The sequence below is a fragment of the Copadichromis virginalis genome, linkage group LG18 (genome assembly GCF_057382275.1).
Source record: "Copadichromis virginalis isolate Kocher_CV1m ecotype Utaka linkage group LG18, C_Virginalis_male_GT1.1, whole genome shotgun sequence".
NCBI lineage: Eukaryota > Metazoa > Chordata > Actinopteri > Cichliformes > Cichlidae > Copadichromis > Copadichromis virginalis.
The window spans coordinates 35,731,194-35,745,113 of NC_140635.1; positions in this window are offsets into that span (position 1 = coordinate 35,731,194).

A 13,920-nucleotide genomic window follows, 5' to 3' on the forward strand; every position below is an offset into this window, starting at 1 on the left:
ATTATGAACAGAATCGGTGACAAAGGGCAGCCCTGGTGGAGTCCACTGCACACCGGGAACAGGTCTGACTTATTGCTGTCTATGTGAAAAAGACTCTTGCAATGGTTGCATAAGGATCGAATGGCCAGTAGCAATGGGCCAGAAACCACATACTCCCTCCCAAGTATGTGGAATGCCTTCTCCAAATCCACAAAACACATGTAGACTGGTTGGTCAAATTCCCATGACCCCTAAGTATCCTTGAGAGGGTAAAGAGCTTGTCCAGTGTTCCACGACCGGGACGAAAACCACATTGTTCTTCCTATATCAGGCATGGCAGGCACCAACCTGGTGGCTGCAACTCAGCAGCTTCAGCAATGCAGATGCTGAACATGGTCCATTTGAACTCAATGTCCCCATTCTCCTTCAGGATACTGCTGAAGCTCTGCCAGAGGAGAAGTTGAAAATTTTGTGGACCGGGGTCTCTGCCAAATGTTCCCAGCACACCCCAATTATACATTTAGGCACCCCAGGTCTGTCCAGCATCCTCCCTAGCCACCTGATCCAACTCACCACCAGGTGGTGATCATTTGACAGCTTAGCACCTCTCTTCACTTCCAGAGTGTCCAGAACATATGGCCACTCCAAGACTCCAAGAAAGCTGGGTGCTGTGGTTCAGCACATTGGCACGGATAACAGTCTGGACCCAACAGTGTTATTTGAGTGATGTTAGATAAAAGATTAGCACTGTTGACTCAGACCTCATAGTTGGGAAAACAGTGATAATGGATGGGTGCTGAAAGGTGGAAGACGTGGTGCAGGCCGGGTGCTGGTGGTTGGACGAGCAGTGATGTTGGCTGATGGAGGAGAAGCAGTGTTGACTGAAGCTGGCTGGGAGCTGAAACATTTAAATGAGTCCAAATGATTCCATTGCTACAGCTAATGGACTTTTTTCTCTTTCTAAAAAATTGCTTGTTACTGTCACATTAGAGGGCACCGTGAAATTCTGTCAATAATTACACATTTAACCTAGCAATCTGTCCATTTTGCAATTGTCAGTTTGAGGAAAACAAACAAAACTTTGAGGGAGAATTATTCTGTAATTTTCACTAATCAGCATATTTTTTGTGTTTTATATATATTAAAACATCACACAAAAGCTGAAGGTAATAACTTTGATTTGAATCAGTTTTTCGCGAGCAAGCTAAAGCCATATGGTAGAAAGGTTGAAATATTTATAAAGAGGCCAGTTGGGTGTTATTATCTCACTAGTCCTGGGGTTGAGCCCCAGAGTATGAGAAGTATTTTTGCTGCTAGGCATATTAAGGTATTAATATTTTTTTGTTTATTTGTTGGCTGAACAGTTTGTGTTGAGCCATACATCAGCAGTCAACCCAAGGAAGTATGGCGTCTATGGTCTGTTGTCTGCCAAAATTGATCTCACAGACTTTGTACCCCTGGCAATCCAGGGGTATACATTTATTTATTACTGATTAATTAATTAATTAATTGTTTTTTTTATTTTAGATTTTTGTATGTATTATTTTCATGTCATCCTCCCACCGTCTCCTCCCACCGTCCAAAGACATGCAGCTTGTGGGGATAGGTTAATTGGATAATCCAAATTGCCACTAGGTGTGAATGTGCGAGTGAATGTGAATGGTTGTCTGTCCCTATGTGTTAGCCCTGCGACAGACTGGCGACCTGTCCAGGGTGTACCCCGCCTTTCGCCCTATGACAGCTGAGATAGGCTCCAGCGCCCCCCGCGACCCTGAAAAGGATAAGCGGAAGCGAATGGATGGATGGATCATCCCCATGTGAATGAAATGTTGAATTCTCCTTTTGTGTTTGTTTCACATGCCATATTCAGTGTACATTGCCTGAACGTAACTTAACTGGGGATTTAAGCTTCAGCAGAAAATCTACATTGTAACCTGTGGTGTAACTTTGAACCTCTATGATCCCTACGCTGTCATCTATTCACCTCCCTGAAAATGTGAGTCGGGTTAACGCAGCACACAACTCCTGTAATTGGTCTGTTCAGCAACATTGATTCCTGTTTTGCATTTGAGGCTTTTTTGCCGCAAAAAGCTGATGGTGTATTGTCATCCATTGTACATCTACTAAAAATCTCCTGGTGACCTTGACCCACAAGGTCAGAGGTCACGTTTTCTGAAAATCATGTGGATTCAATAACTCTGAGTGACTCTGAGCAAGCACAGAGTGACCTTACTTCCTACAGGGAGTGCAGAATTATTAGGCAAGTTGTATTTTTGAGGAATAATTTTATTATTGAACAACAACCATGTTCTCAATGAACCCAAAAAACTCATTAATATCAAAGCTGAATGTTTTTGGAAGTAGTTTTTAGTTTGTTTTTAGTTTTAGCTATTTTAGGGGGATATCTGTGTGTGCAGGTGACTATTACTGTGCATAATTATTAGGCAACTTAACAAAAAACAAATATATACCCATTTCAATTATTTATTTTTACCAGTGACACCAATATAACATCTCCACATTCACAAATATACATTTCTGACATTCAAAAACAAAACAAAAACAAATCAGCGACCAATATAGCCACCTTTCTTTGCAAGGACACTCAAAAGCCTGCCATCCATGGATTCTGTCAGTGTTTTGATCTGTTCACCATCAACATTGCGTGCAGCAGCAACCACAGCCTCCCAGACACTGTTCAGAGAGGTGTACTGTTTTCCCTCCTTGTAAATCTCACATTTGATGATGGACCACAGGTTCTCAATGGGTTTCAGATCAGGTGAACAAGGAGGCCATGTCATTAGTTTTTCTTCTTTTATACCCTTTCTTGCCAGCCACGCTGTGGAGTACTTGGACACGTGTGATGGAGCATTGTCCTGCATGAAAATCATGTTTTTCTTGAAGGATGCAGACTTCTTCCTGTACCACTGCTTGAAGAAGGTGTCTTCCAGAAACTGGCAGTAGGACTGGGAGTTGGGCTTGACTCCATCCTCAACCCGAAAAGGCCCCACAAGCTCATCTTTGATGATACCAGCCCAAACCAGTACTCCACCTCCACCTTGCTGGCGTCTGAGTCGGACTGGAGCTCTCTGCCCTTTACCAATCCAGCCACGGGCCCATCCATCTGGCCCATCAAGACTCACTCTCATTTCATCAGTCCATAAAACCTTAGAAAAACCAGTCTTGAGATATTTCTTGGCCCAGTCTTGACGTTTCAGCTTGTGTGTCTTGTTCAGTGGTGGTCGTCTTTCAGCTTTTCTTACCTTGGCCATGTCTCTGAGTATTGCACACCTTGTGTTTTTGGGCACTCCAGTGATGTTGCAGCTCTGAAATATGGCCAAACTGGTGGCAAGTGGCATCTTGGCAGCTGCACGCTTGACTTTTCTCAGTTCATGGGCAGTTATTTTGCGCCTTGGTTTTTCCACACGCTTCTTGCGACCCTGTTGACTATTTTGAATGAAACGCTTGATTGTTCAATGATCACGCTTCAGAAGCTTTGCAATTTTGAGACTGCTGCATCCCTCTGCAAGATATCTCACTATTTTTGACTTTTCTGAGCCTGTCAAGTCCTTCTTTTGACCCTTTTTGCCAAGGGAAAGGACGTTGCCTAATAATTATGCACACCTGATATAGGGTGTTGACATCATTAGATCACACCCCTTCTCATTACAGAGATGCACATCACCTAATATGCGTAATTGGTAGTAGGCTTTCGAGCCTATACAGCTTGGAGTAAGACAACATGCATTAAGAGGATGATGTGGACAAAATACTCATTTGCCTAATAATTCTGCACTCCCTGTAATCTGGGGCTACCATCAATCTAGTGATCTAAACAAGTACACAATCCTGTTATTCAGTAGTGATCTCTCCAGAATTAAACAATCATGGCTTTCAATGTCTTTTTATTAATTCCAAAGTAGTGTAATCTGGGGAAGTAATGACGTAGAATTCAGTTTCTGGGTCAAAACTCTCCTGATTCAATATGCCGCAATGCTGTGTTCCTCATTGCCTTAACAGGGATCTGAATTTTTTTTTAAAACACAGTAATTAGTCATTTTACTGTTTTGACGAAATGGCTCCATCTGATAAGGTTACATTACAATTCTCTAGTGTTTGAAGAGGCATGTAAAATTAGCATAATTTTTTACTTCCTCTCCGTGAATTGCTACCTTATCGTGGTGGAGGGGTTTGTGTATCCCAGGGATCCCAGGGGCTATGTTGTCTGGGGGCTTTTGCCCCCTGGTAGGGTCTCCCATGGCAAATTTGTCCTGGGTGAGGGACCAGACAAAGAGCGATTCAGAAGACCCTTATGAAGAGAACATCGAGGGAACAGTTTACCCTGCCCGGGATAGGGTTACCGGGGCCCCGCCCTGGAGCCAGGCCCGGGGAGGGTGCCCGAGGGCGAGCGTCTGGTGGCCGGGCCTTAGTCCATGGGGCCCGGCCGGGCACAGCCTGAAGAGGAGACATGGGCCCATCCTCCTGCAGGCCCACCACCCGCAGGAGGCACCATAGGGGTCGGGTGCATTATGTGCCGGGTGGCGGCCAGGAGCCGAGGCCCTGGCGGACTGATCCCCAGCTGCCAAGACTGGCAATAGGGACATGGAATGTCACCTCTCTGGTGGGGAAGGAGCCTGAGTTAGTGCGTGAGGTTGAGAGGTACCGGCTAGATATAGTCGGGCTTGCCTCTACGCATGGCTTGGGCTCTGGAACCAGTCTCCTGGAGAGGGGCTGGACTCTGTCTCAGTCTGGAGTTGCCCTTGGTGGGCGGCGGGCTGGGGTGGGCATTCTAATATCCCCTCGGCTTGCTGCCGGTACGTTGGGGTTTTTCCCAGTGGATGAGAGGGTTTGTTACCTGCGCCTTAGGGTCGGGGAATGGGTCCTGACTGTCATCTGCGCTTATGCACCGAGTGGCAGTTCAGAGTACCCAGCCTTCTTAGAGTCCCTGGGGGGGGGGGGGGGGGGGGTGTGCTGGAAGGTGCTCCACCTGGAGACTCTGTTGTCCTCCTGGGAGACTTCAATGCTCACGTGGGTAACGACAGCGACACCTGGAGGGGCGGCCTCCCTGATCTGAACCCGAGGGGCGTTTTGTTATTGGACTTCTGTGCAAATCACAGTTTGGCCATAACGAACACCTTGTTCGAACATAAGAGTGTCCATAAGTGCACGTGGCACCAGAACGCTCTAGGCCGTAGGTCGATGATTGATTTTGTAATCAACAGCATTCCGAGGGAGACTGGGGACATTGAGTCCGAATGGACCATGTTCAGCGTCTCCATTGCCGAAGCTGCTGCATTGAGCTGCGGCCGCAAGGTGGTTGGTGCCTGCCGTGGTGGTAATCCCCGAACCAAATGGTGGACACCAGAGGTGAAGGGAGCCACCAGGCTGAAGAAGGAGTCCTATCGGGCTTGGTTAGCCTGTGGGACTCCGGAGGCAGCCGACAGGTATCGACAGGCCAAGCGGAATGCAGCTCGGGCAGTGGCTGAAGCAAAAACTCGGGTGTGGGAGGAGTTCGGAGAGGCCATGGAAAAAGACTTTCGGACTGCCTCGAAGAGATTCTGGCAAAACGTCAGGCGTCTCAGGAGGGGAAAGCGGTGCTCAACAATGATGAGACAAACTATAGGACAGAGGTGCAACAACTAGAGTCATGGTGCCACGACAATAACTTGGTCTTAAACACCAAAAAGACCAAGGAGATCATTGTAGATTTCCGGAAGAGGGGTCATAACAACCATCTGCCTCTCTTCATTGGCAGTGAGGCGGTGGAGAGGGTGAGCAGTTTTAAATTCTTGGGGGTAACTGTGACCGAGGACCTGTCCTGGGGCAACCATATCACCTCAGTTGTACGGAAGGCCCAACAGCGCCTCTACTACCTGAGGAGACTGCGGAGCGCACACATCCCAGATCTCTGATGTTGAACTTCTACAACTGTGCCATCAGCAGCGTTCTGACGTATGGATTTCTAGTGTGGTTCCCCAGCTCCACCAAGGCCGATCAGCAAGCACTCCAGCGGGTGGTGAAAGAAGCTGGCAGAATTATTGGAACAAGTCTGCCAGAGATCAGTAATATCTTCCCCACTCGCTGTCTGAGGAGGGTGCACAGTATCCTGCGGGACCAACATCACCCTGCGCGCCACCTTTTCCATCTGCTGCCCTCAGGGAGAAGGTACAGGTCTATACAGGCCAGAACATCCAGACTGGCCAACAGCCTGTATCCACAGGCTGTGAGGCTCCTGAACTCTCTGCCCCCCTCTCACGGACAATAACCATATCCAACTTCTTAATGGCACTGAACTGGTCTGCATTGGTGCATCATATCTTTATTCTCTTCCCCCTCCTGCCCCCCCCCCCCTCTTTCTTAAATAGATAACTATCATATCTGATATCATATCTCACAGTACAATAATATTGAATGGGTTGCATTGTTGTATTTTGTCATGTTTCTCAGGTCTTTGTCTGAATTTCTATGAACATTATTGCTAAGGATTGTCTTATTGCATTGGAGTCACACTGGGTTAAATATGTACACTTGGGTTTTAAGGGGTATTTTTTTTTTTTTTGGGTTGTATGGAAGCCCCAAACGCAATTTCATTGTTCTTGACAATGACAATAAATAAATAAATACTAAATACTAAATACTGTGTATAGTGTTGGCGGAGCGCTGCTGACGTCGACTGAGAAAATTGTCAGGCGGTGGAAGGAATACTTCGAGGACCTCCTTAATCCCACTGACACGTCTTCCGAGGAGGAAGCAGAGTCTGGGGATGAGGGGAATGACCCACCAATTTCTGGGGGCGAGGTCACTGAGGCAGTTAAACAACTCCTTGGTGGCAGAGCCCCTGGTGTTGATGAGGTCCACCCTGAGTTCCTGAAGGCTCTGGATGTTGTAGGGCTGTCCTGGTTGACACGCCTCTACAATGTTGCATGGAGATCAGGGGCAGTACCCCTGGACTGGCAGACCAGGGTGGTGGTCCCCATCTTTAAGAGGGGGGACCAGAGGGTGTGTTCCAACTACAGGGGGATCACACTCCTCAGCCTCCCTGGGAAAGTCTATGCCAGGGTGCTGGAAAGGAGAGTTCGTCCGCTAGTCGAACCTCGGATACACTGCGGTTGGAACAATGCGGTTTTCGTCCTGGTCGCGGAACACTGGACCAGCTCTTTATCCTCTCGAGGATACTTGAAGGTGCATGGGAGTTGGACTTGGAGAAGGCATTCGACCGTGTCCCTCGGGGTGTCCTGTGGGAGGTGTTGCGGGAGTATGGGGTGTCTGGCCCATTGCTACGGGCCAGTCGATCCCTATACAACCGTTGCAAGAGCTTGGTTCGCATTGCCGGCAATAAGTCGGACTCGTTCCCGGTGGGTGATGGGCTCCACCAGGGCTGCCCTTTGTCACCGGTTCTGTTCATAATTTTTATGGACAGGATTTCTAGGCGCAGCCAAGTGGCGGAGGGCTTTCACTTTGGTGGCCTCAGAATCTCATCTCTGCTTTTTGCGGATGATGTGGTTCTGTTGGCTTCATCGGGTGGGGGCCTCCAGCTCGCACTGGAACGATTCGCAGCCGAGTGTGAAGCAGAGGGAATGAGGATCAGCACCTCCAAATCTGAGGCCATGGTTCTCAGCCGGAAAAGGGTGGAGTGCCCACTCCAGGTTGGGGATGAGTTCCTGCCCCAAGTGGAGGAGTTCAAGTATCTCGGGGTCTTGTTCGCGAGTGATGGGAGAAGGGAGCCGGAAATCGACAGACGGATTGGGGCTGCAGCTGCAGTAATGCGGACGCTGCACCGGTCCGTCGTGGTGAAGAGGGAGCTGAGTGTAAAAGCGAAGCTCTCAATTTACCGGTCGATCTACGTCCCACCCTCACCTATGGCCACGAGCTGTGGGTAGTGACCGAAAGAACGAGATCGCGGATACAAGCAGCAGAAATGAGCTTCCTCCCAAGGGTGGCTGGACTCTCTCTTAGAGATAGGGTGAGAAGTTCGGCCATCCGGGAGGGGCTCAGAGTACAGCCACTGATGCTCCACATCGAAAGGAGCCAGCTGAGGTGGTTCGGGCATCTGACAAGGATGCCTCCTGGGCGCCTCCTGGGTGAGGTGTTCCGGGCATGTCCCACCGGGAGGAGGCATCGGGGCAGACCCAGGACACGCTGGAGAGATTATATCTCTCGGCTGGCCTGGGAACGCCTTGGTGTTCCCCCGGATAAACTGGAGGAGGTGGCTGGGGAGAGGGAGGTCTGGGCCTCTCTGCTTAGGCCCCCGCGACCCGGCCTCGGATAAAGCGGGTGAAGATGGATGGATGGTTAGGCATTTGTTTTGTAGTTTTTGGTTTTGTGCGGAGTAAATAAATGTTTTCCTTTTTTACATTTGCCTCATTTTTTTCCTACCGAAAGGCATACAAGTGATCCAAGAAAAGCACGAGTCAGAGACTTTACGTCCTACAGAAGCGGCAAAGAAGGACCGAAGATTGCCGCTAGCTCCCCTTTGACCCGTCTTCATGCCATGGAATAGATGAACAATATTCTGGAGGAAGGAGATGGCCTTTTCATACTACTACATTTTGAGCTTGCTCAGGGCTGTAATTTGGATGATGAGATGACATGAGAACAAACCAATGATCTATCTACTCTACAAACCATGCAGTAGTAATATAGCAGAGAGGGCAGTTTTCTTGCTGCATTTTTGAGCTATTGGTTTTTGTAGATATTTTTTGGTCACAGAAAATTTTGTTTTCTTTAGAGCTCTATTTTCTTTCCTTGTTTTCCTTAGCCTTTGCGTTTTGGATAGTTTGTTCTTGTCTCTTAATTATTTTATTTTATTTTCAGGATAATTGACTGTCCAAAGGGTCCCTGGCATACTGTCTGTGTCCTGCCTCACTGGTATACTGGCAGACTGCTGGCTGACTGGGAGGTGTAAGCTCTTCCTGTCTCTGATCTCTAGCCTCTTCTCTGTCACCCTCACTTTTTCTTCCCTCAGTCTTTATAGCTGATATAAAGGATCAGAGGAAACATTAGTTGAACTACTGCTGATTTTGTAAGTTTGCCCACTAACAAAGAAATGATCAGTCTATAATTTCTATGGTAGGTTTATTTGGACAAACAGAAACATAAAAAAAAATCCAGAAAAATGCATTTCAAAAAAGTTATAAATTAATTTGCATTTTCATGATGGAAATCAGTATTTCCTCCCCTGCAATCACCAAGATTTCTTTCTCCCAGGTGTATTTTATACAGGAGCCTTCTCAACTCATTACATGTATAAAAGACAGGTGTCCATAGATGCAACCATTCCATCTAGATTCCAAACTCTGCACCATGGCCAAGACCAAAGAGCTTTCCAAGGATATCAGGGACAAGAGTGTGGATCTAAACAAGGCTAGAATGGGCTACAAGACCATCTCCAAGCAGCTGGGTGAGAAGGCGAGACGAGTTGGTCTGATTATTCGCAAATGGAGGAACCATAAAATAACTGCTAATCTCCCACGGTCTGGAGCGCCACACAAGATCTCACCTCGTGGAGTTTCAATGATAATGAGAACGGTGTGGAACCAGCCCAGAAGTACTCAGGAGGAACTTGTCAGTGATCTCAAGGCAGCTGGGACAATAGTCACCAAGAAAACAGTTGGTAACACATTACGTGAAGGACTGGAATCCTGCACTGCCCGCAAGATCCCCCTGCACAGAAAGCACATGTACAGGTCCATTTGAAGTTTGCCACGGAACATCTCAATGATTCAGAGGAGGACGGGGTGAAAGTGTTGTAGTCAGATGATACCAAAATCGAGCTCTTTGGCATCAACTTGTAGTGTTTGGAGGAGGAATGCTGCCAAGAACATCATGCCCACCGGCAAACATGGAGGTGGAAACATTACTGTGGCAGGCCGTGGTCTGCGGTACGGCAATGGGGGAAGCGGACGCACCTGAGCGGCATCCGCAATCATGACCCGCCAGCTTGAAACAGATGTAGCGGATGTCGGGGTGTGCAAGGGACCTGCCAAGCCCGAGGTCAGCGTGCTGTCTAGACCAGCCTTGCTTCCACCAGAGGCCGGTGCGTTGTGTGGTCTTGCACACCGGCTTGGGGGTAAGTTCGGCTGGATGGCTCCGTGGCCTCAGTCGGGCGATCAGGGCAAATTATGTATTTATGTATACTTTATCATGGGGTTAGTCATCGTACACACAGTTATTTAAATCAAGTGTTTTTGATTTACAAAAAACATAACTGTGCTGTTGTACTCTGTTTAATGAAACTATAATTACGTCAAGAAACTTGTAACTGAAATATGAATTCTTAAGCTTTCAGTCCCTTTCACTTCTCCATAATCTATAAATATGATAAAAGATGTGACTGAGCTTGACTGGCATACAAGTTTAGAAACTGTATTAAAAAGATGAGTGCAATAAACAATGTTAACTTACTCTTTAGCTGGCAGCCAAAACTGCCGAAAGGCTGATTCTGAAAACAGTTTTAACCAACAACCAAAACCATTGAGCTAACAGCCCAAACTGTTAACCCTGTGAGTAACAGTAACTGTTCAGACTAATCCTTGAAGATGTTACTGTTAGAATGCATATATATTGATTGAACCACATACACAATTGTATGTTTTATGTAAATATTGTAAATCAGTGCATTTATAGATAATTAATTACCAAAAATTGACAGTCTGTCTCCCTGGAAGTTGATTTAAATTTGCTGGTAAGCTAATTATTTGTAGTCGCCGTGTATCATGTGACAACCCAAATTCTGGACCCCTGCTGACACAACTCTGACTTACTCAACGACTCTGGTCGGAGTATGTCCACAGAGTAACTTGTGTAATGTACAGTGGGGTAAAAAAGTATTTAGTCAGCCACCGATTGTGCAAGTTCCCCCACTTAAAATGACGACAGAGGTCAGTAATTTGCACCAGAGGTACACTTCAACTGTGAGAGACAGAATGTGAAAAAAAAATCCATGAATCCACATGGTAGGATTTGTAAAGAATTTATTGGTAAATCAGGGTGGAAAATAAGTATTTGGTCACCTCAAACAAGGAAAATCTCTGGCTCTCACAGACCTGTAACGTCTTCTGTAAGACGCTTTTCTGTCCCCCACTCGTTACCTGTATGAATGGCACCTGTTTGAACTCATCATCTGTATAAAAGACACCTGTCCACAGCCTCAAACAGTCAGACTCCAAACTCCGCCATGGCCAAGACCAAAGAGCTTTCGAAGGACACCAGGAAAAGTATTGTAGACCTGCACCAGACTGGGAAGAGGGAATCTACAATAGGCAAGCAGCTTGGTGTGAAAAAATCAACTGTGGGCGCAATCATCAGAAAATGGAAGACATACAAGACCACTGATAATCTCCCTCGATCTGGGGCTCCACGCAAGATCTCATCCCGTGGGGTCAAAATGATCATGAGAACGGTGAGCAAAGATCCCAGAACCACACGGGGGGACCTGGTGAATGACCTGCAGAGAGCTGGGACCAAAGTAACAAAGGTCACCATCAGTAACACACTACAACGGCAGGGAATCAAATCCCGCAGTGCCAGACGTGTTCCGCTGCTGAAGCCAGTGCATGTCCAGGCCCGTCTGAAGTTTTCCAGAGAGCACATGGATGATACAGCAGAGGATTGGGAGAATGTCATGTGGTCAGATGAAACCAAAGTAGAACTTTTTGGTATAAACTCAACTCGTCGTGTTTGGAGGAAGAAGAATACTGAGTTGCATCACAAGAACACCATACCTACTGTGAAGCATGGGGGTGGAAACATCATGCTATGGGGCTGTTTTTCTGCCAAGGGGACAGGACGACTGATCCGTGTTAAGGACAGAATGAACGGGGCCATGTATCGTGAGATTTTGAGCCAAAACCTCCTCCCATCAGTGAGAACTTTGAAGATGAAACGAGGCTGGGTCTTCCAACATGACAATGATCCAAAACACACCGCCCGGGCAACAAAGGAGTGGCTCCGTAAGAAGCATTTGAAAGTCCTGGAGTGGCCTAGCCAGTCTCCAGACCTCAACCCCATAGAAAATCTGTGGCGGGAGTTGAAAGTCCGTGTTGCTCGACGACAGCCCCAAAACATCACTGCTCTCGAGAAGATCTGCATGGAGGAATGGGCCAAAATACCAGCTACTGTGTGTGCAAACCTGGTAAAGACCTATAGTAAACGTTTGACCTCTGTTATTGCCAACAAAGGTTATGTTACAAAGTATTGAGTTGTATTTTTGTTATTGACCAAATACTTATTTTCCACCCTGATTTACGAATAAATTCTTTACAAATCCTACCATGTGGATTCATGGATTTTTTTTTCACATTCTGTCTCTCACAGTTGAAGTGTACCTCTGGTGCAAATTACTGACCTCTGTCATCATTTTAGGTGGGGGAACTTGCACAATCGGTGGCTGACTAAATACTTTTTTGCCCCACTGTAATTATATTATTTTACACATATAATATATAATTGAACTGAATCTATACTTCACCACCTCTTGACTTACCCTTCATGACAAAAACATCACAAATCTCTTATGCACAGTTACTCTGAAGCTGCATTTGATTTAATTTAATTTAAAAAAAGAGCTCTTTTTCATCTGCAATGGATTCACTGCCCTGCCTATAATCACAAATCACAAAAGAGTGGCAAAACAATTATTATGTCACTCTATCATCTGATTATGCATAATGTGGAGGTCAATAATCCTTTCAGTAAATCAGAGTTTATCAGGGTAAGCCATAAACTTTAGATTGTGCCTTCCACTGCCTTGGAAGTGGCTCAGCTCCTCACTGAGCATGTTTTCTGTCTTCATGCTATTCCATATTTTGGACTGAGGTCTGCAATTCACGTTTAGAGTCTGGAAGAAATTCTGCGCTCAGGTCAGCCTGTCATAAGGTTTTCATCCTCATAGTAATGACCAGACAAGGAGGCTCAACCAGGAGCTAGAGGCAGCTCTGCATTGTGTAGCGTCCTCCAAGGGAACCACCTAAGCTCCCACCTAGTGTGGACCACAACACCCTAACGTCTGCTGCCACAGAGCTGTCTCCCTTTGAGGTGAGCTTGGGATACCAACCTTTCCTCGTTCCGTCTAAGGAGGCCAAGTTAAATGTCCCATCCATCCACCATCACCTCTGTTGCTGCCAGAGAGTCTGGAGAGCCACTTGGCCACTTTGCTAAAGAATCGCAGAATAAACAGCGTGCAGACTGACATTGCTTTCCAGCGCATAGAAACATCCCTAGTCAGAAAGTCTTGTTGTCAGCAAAAAATATCCAACTTTACAGTGAATCCAAAAACTGATCTCCAAGTTTTGGTGGCTTGTTTGAGATCCTGTATGTGTCTGCACATATACTTGGCCAATAAACACGATTCTGATTCTGATTCTGTCAATAAATAATTCTGTCATTCCATCTCAGATTACCTCAGTATATGAAAATTCACAACAAAACCAAATTAACTGCTAAACCTTTCCTCACTGTCTTACGAGTAGGTTCATTATTCTGTTGGTTCACAACAATGACAGGTGTTTAAATTCTTTTTTTCTTTTAAGAAGAATTTATTTAGCATAAGAGCACGAAAACACTCTCAAAACACCTCACAACACATAAAACTGTTTTAGTGGCAAAGTGCAAACCCCAAAATAATTATGCTGCAGAAAAATAAAACTACACTAAAACACACACACCAACTATTTAACAGGTTTAATATCTGACTTTATAAAGGCATGGTGCAGACATGAAAAAATAATTTTCTGCAATATGAGAGTAATGAGCTCCACTCTATCCGGTCGTTAAGTGATGACGTGACGAATCCTACTGCGTTTAGTCCTTAGTGGAGCAACAGAGTCAAGGATGTTGGAGCATATTGAGTTAAAAAGGTTAGCTAGTTCAACTGATAGTTCCGCACTAGGGTTGGCATCATAGAGGAGCGAGTTAGTAAAAGTGGGGGGAAAGTGAGCAGTG